The 6,111-nt window shown below is 32.2% G+C and overlaps 1 long non-coding RNA gene across 1 annotated transcript; it reads left to right on the forward strand.

Annotated features, from left to right (window-relative positions):
* The first annotated feature begins 837 nt into the window (after positions 1-837).
* Positions 838-1,905, forward strand: LOC142179560 (uncharacterized). Its single transcript, XR_012708064.1, has 2 exons — positions 838-911; positions 1,457-1,905. It is a non-coding gene; the product is annotated as an uncharacterized LOC142179560 (long non-coding RNA).
* The last annotated feature ends 4,206 nt before the right edge of the window (positions 1,906-6,111 follow it).

Genomic DNA, 6,111 nt, shown 5'->3' on the forward strand with positions numbered 1-6,111 from the left:
AAATTATTATTTTTTACAAATTTTACTTAAAAAGGTAAAAATGCACAGTTGAAATAAATAGTCATTGTATCAAAAGAAGAAATAAAAAGAGTGTACAATTGCAAGAAATTACAAGTGCAATTGTACTCTCTTTTTATTTCTTCTTTTGATGCAATGACTATTTATTTCAACTATGATTTTTTATAACTTTTTAGATGCCTTGACTATTTATTTCAATTATATAAATCTTTATTTTCAGGTCAAATTCAAAAGAAGATTAACTAAAACTTTATTAATTATAAAAAAATATTTAGCCTAAATAATGTAGTGATATCCAAGTTTTATTATAAATTTTATTCGAAAAAAATTATCTAAAAAAATAATATTCTTAAAAAGGTAAAAAAAAAATATTTTTCAAAAAAAATGTCACATAGACAGAAAAATCCACGTGGCAGGCGAGTGTAACCACACTTTTTGCCACATCAGCGTCTAGGGGGTAGTGACCCTCAAAAGACCAAATTGAGGGGGTAATTAAGACCGGGCATAGTTCGGAAAGGATACTAATAATCTGAATCAAGTTTAGGGGTGGTTTAAGGTATTTTGCAATTAATTAACTAGTCGGATATATAATTTACTAACAGTCACAAGAAGGTTACATTCCTGCCCTTCTTAGCAAGAGGATGTAATTTTGACATTAATGAGTTGCGAACAAATTATCTCTCCTATTAATGAGACTTTCATTCATAACATACATGTCTAAATTCTAATGAGTTGACATTTATTAAGCCTTTCACTTTAATAAAATATATTTGTTCACTCATAACGTACATGTCTAAATTCTACCAATTGTTTTCTCTATTTATGCCCTACAACATTGTCCTCTCAAAAAAGGTCAGCTTAAACCAAATATTCTTGTGCTATCAAAATAAAGGGTAAGCAAGATTTTTTTCTCTTCACCTTTAATTAATTAATTTGTTGGTTTTATTTCTTATTGTTGTGTGCCTCTTAAATTTATTTCTTGATATCTGTGCTTCTATATTTTGAACAATCTCCATTGTTTAGACATAAAATTTTAGGTTGAAAATGTCTTTTAATTCGCAATGGCAGAGCTTATTTTAGTTTTTACACAATAAGACATTTTGAAAAGCAATATAATTGCACTGAGATGTAATAGCAAAACTATTAGGTCAACTATTCACATTTGGGTGCAAGTATAACATTTTGAGATGGTAATTTAACGAATTTTTGACTGAAAAGATCTTATATTACAAGTAAAATTAAAGTAAGCATCAATGTGATTTTTTTAAATACTTGAGAGGATTTTTATAATTACGCGTAATATCTATATTAAAGTGGTAATCTATAGACACGAGTGCCCTTCTATTTTTAATACCATGATTCTAGTTTATATGATAAAAATCATGAAAACAATGCTATGAAACTTCTAATGTAACTAATTAATTGCTTATTTCCATAGGAATTATAAATACAAGGATGGCTTGTACGCGGATGATGACTTTGGAGCATACTTGTATTTTTTTCTTTATATTATCTTCGATATTATTAATAAATTGTAAAATATATCCTCCATCAATAGAATATGGTTGTTTTTTAGAATGTCTTGACTATTTATTAGTGGAAAGAGGCTTAGATCATACTCCTCAAGATGAATTAGAAAGTAAATGTAGAGAAGGAGTACCAGAATTTAAATGTGAGACTAAGCAATTGTATGATGAGCATCAGATTAAGGTTTGTGATGATCCCAAACGTTTCCCATGTGTTTCCCCAGTAGCAAGGTAATTTCACATATGCATTATTTGTTTATGAGAATAACTACTTTAAATTATTGTAATTTCATTTCATGATATAATAAATATACATGGAATGCAATAGATGCTTAATTAAACATTACAATTAATTCTCTTATTTATGACTCATAATACTGTTTGGAGATTTATATTAATAGTCCTGAAAGATTCAATTTAACATCTCGAAGTGTCATGATTTTTTTTTTTTCAAATACGAGTTACGATTTAATTATTACTGTGCGCAAAAAGCAGTTGCCGGATAGGGACTAGGCCTTACCTTAAAGTTTTAATTTGATTGACTTCTTATTTGGTCGTGGTATTAGATCGCAAGCTTTCGTAAACCCTTTTATTTGAGGCAGAACACCTAAAAACCCATCCTAAGTATGGCCCCCTGAGCTTATATTTTGTGTTATCATTTTACCCCCGAGTTTATGTCACTACCCAATTTCACCTATAGATCGTGATGGCGTACAACACCACCGCTAGACAAGCCAACTAGTGAATTAAATATGTATTTCCTTTTTAATAAATTTTCGAGTAATTAAACTTCCCTTATTTGCAAGATATAAGAAACTAAAAGGTCTGAATAAATAAAACCAAGTAATTATTATTATTATTATTAAGCACGATTTATGTCAAGGTAGTACGGCCCGATCCAGAATAATGTGTACACTGTCAAAAGTCGAGCGGCACGAATCATAAATGCATCTATCTACTGCCGAGGAGTTCGGCCCGCTCCACAAGAAGAGGAGAATATTTTATAAGCATTTGACTTAGATATTATTGAGGTTTTATGCAAATTTAATTAACGATCTTCCACAATTTCTCCAACAAAATACTAATATCATTTAGGCATTTTGGATTAACAAGTATGATGCAAAAATTCTAAATAACTCATGAATTGGGTCCTAAAACTACCCGGATTAGAGCATAATAGTCACTACGCACATACTCTCGTCACTGTTAGAACATGCGCAACGGAAGCAAGCATACAATCCAGGCATCAAATACATGTAAACTAGACAACGCAATAATAACGAGATTAGAAGCACTAACCTCTTGAAGTAGTTGCACAAATCTTCAAAACAACAAGAATCCAGGGTTGCAGTCTTCTGCTATTTGCCTAGTAAAACCTTGGACGATTTTGCTATTGGGTGGGCAAGAACAATACAACTAAAAGGTAAGTTATTAGGTGAAACTAGTCTTCCTTTAATAGACCCGAAATTAAGCCACAATAGGGGGCTCAAAAATGTGTAGTAACTCAAAAGGATAACTTTTCTCCCAAACTACTTTTTACCCAAGTTTGTCCAGGTTTTTACTAGGTATAGCAGGGACCACATAACTAATAAGAGGCTACTAATTATAGTATTAATTCGAAATTAGCATGAATTAATTCTTACTATAATTAATTACAATTTATTCCACTAAAAAACTACAATTGAACTCCTCAATATGAATTTCGAAAATTCATTAACACTTATTTAACTCCCCATGTTAAGATTTCAAATACCAGCTAATTCAATTAAATCACTGAAAATATAATTCAATTAACTAATTAAATCCTTTATAATTCCGCTTAAACTATTTCATGTGACGGATACAAAATTCACCGGCCGGGTTTTCATATGAAAACTTATAAGCTTACATAAAGGGGTATCATCAAACCCAAAACCGAGTCATGGATTCTATCAACTAATTATTATTCACAAATGTTATTCGTTATTGTCCAATCTATTAGGCATACACTAACTCTAAATAGAGTCGTACCTTTTGATAAATCAAAGCAATAAACAAATTACATTGATCATATTAATTATATCAAGATTAGGAGTATAAGCTCATTTAATGAATTAGAGAAAATATTTTATATATTCAGTACAAAAATATCTTTTCTCTACTTGGTCCGTTCAATATACACTGAGGATACTAGCACAAGAAGTTGGAGTAAAACTACTCCCATAATCAAGACAAATTATACAATAATCTTGTGCTACAATCATCAAGATATTTTGTCCAACAATATCTTTGATTGTGAACATAGTTTATTAATTATGAGAACAAACAATTTAATCTTCTGTGCATGAGCTAAGACTCCATACACTAAATTGTCTACTACATAACTAAAAGGACACATGTAACAAATGATCTATTTAAAATAGTACTTTATTGAATTGAATAACTTAAATAAATAATTGTTCCATAAAGAATAAAATATAATGCTATGTCTAAACCGCATGGTTAATAGTATATCCCAACAATCTCCCACTTAGACTCATAACCATGCGTCTACTACTCTAACACTCATTCCTTCTACATGCTTGTCAAAAATCTTCTGTGTCAAGCTCTTTTTAAACGGGTCTGCCAAATTGTCCTCTGACGCAATCTTCAAGACTCTTGCATCACCTCTCTGAGTTATGTCCCGAATTAAGTGATATTTACGCTCAATATTCTTGCTCCTTGTATGGCTTCTTGGTTCCTTCGAGTTTGTAACTGCATCACTATTGTCACAATAAAGTACAATTGGTGCTTGAACCGAAGGAACCACATTAAGCTCTTTAAGAAAGTACCTGAGCCAAACAACCTCTTTAGTTGCCTCAGATGCAGCCAAATATTCGGCTTCCATGGTAGAATCAGCAACACATGATTGTCACACCTCCTTTTTTCACCTACACCCCGCTAAGGGACATAAATGGAGTTTTTTCAATTAAAGGACAATCGAAACGGGATTTTATTTAAAGGTTCAGAGTCGCCACTTGGGAGATTTGTGGTGTCCCAAGTCACTGGTTGAATCCCGAATCGAGGAAAAGAATGACTCTGTTTAACAGTCTGCGTACTAGAAATCCGGATAAGGAATTCTGTTAACCCGGGAGAAGGTGTTAGGCATTCCCGAGTTCCGTAGTTCTAGCACAGTCGCTCAACGGTCATATTCGACTTGATTATCTGATACAATGCATATTGAACATATGTGTGAATTTTAACTTTTAACCGCTTTTATCATAGACCATTTTTATCTAGAATTGCAACATCGTGAAAATATATCTCGAACCACGTCACATCAATGTACCCGTGATTACCGACATATTTCGACTCTGTCGAGATTTGGATTTGGGTCACATAAATGTGCACCCGAGTTTGAGAAGATAAATTTAAAGGCGCGCCCTAAGCAACTAACGTAGTGTTATTTTGGACGAGGCCATGAAATTTTGCTAAACAGCCCATTCCGGAATCTAAGCAACTTCACAAACACGTATAGAGGGCCCCGCAGCTTGTGCATTTTTTGTTTGGCGAGGCTCTTCTCATTTTTATTTTAAAGGTCGTCCTATAGTGATTATGTTTTCTATTTCGTTTGTCTCTAAAGTAAATGAAGAAAAAGGTCCTACTTTATTTGCATACTTACGAGTTATTATAGTTGAGTTTCAAACATGATTCGTTAAATCTAAATGAACGTAGTAAAAGCAATCTATTTGACAGTTATAGGCCCAGGTCCGACATATAAGGGGTAAAACCGGACCTAGGCCATACTACTTCAAATTGGACTTAGTTAATGGTTTCTATACATATTCATAATTTGCCCAACTAAAAATGGTGTCATTTTTGTTAATAAATTTCTACCAATTTAAAGTGATATTCTACTGGAATGAATGAACCTGAAAATATGATTTTTTATCCTAGACCACTTAGATGCTGAAATTAACAAATTGAACTTGTTCTTACGAAATTAGATAAGCAATTTGTTAACTAAAATAATTTAAACTATTGAATAATCAACCTATGGCCTGATGTGTATTTGGAACATGCTTTTAAACAAAATAGACTGAAATGACAAAACATTACTACTACATCATTAGTCATTATTAACTAAAAGCATACAGAAGGGGGGGGGGATTTTACAACTAAATTACTATAGAATAGGCATGTCCAGTTATACATAAACAAACACCTACATGACTCTAATAAAAGAAAGGTATTCTAATGTACATACAAACAAATAGACAACTATAATGAATTTTAAAACTTCTAACTCCTTATTTCTTTGTATTCATGCTTCAAGTTTCAGCCTAAAAAAATCAGTGTATCAAATTTATGTACCTGGTATTTGGAAAGCAAAGAGAAAAAGAGGAAGATCAGTGCAAAAAAACAGCAGTAGCATACACAGTAACACAGTCGTACAACAACAACCAGTAGACCAGTAGCCAACAATAACAGTAGCAGAAATCCCAGGAGCAGATTGAAAACAAGAGAATAACCCCCGCAACTCAATAGAACAGAGCTTGAAAAATCAGCAGAAATCCCAGGAAATTCCAAATTCAAACCAAACAATACC

The sequence above is a fragment of the Nicotiana tabacum genome, chromosome 1 (genome assembly GCF_000715075.1).
Source record: "Nicotiana tabacum cultivar K326 chromosome 1, ASM71507v2, whole genome shotgun sequence".
In the NCBI taxonomy this organism is placed as follows: Eukaryota; Viridiplantae; Streptophyta; class Magnoliopsida; order Solanales; family Solanaceae; genus Nicotiana; species Nicotiana tabacum.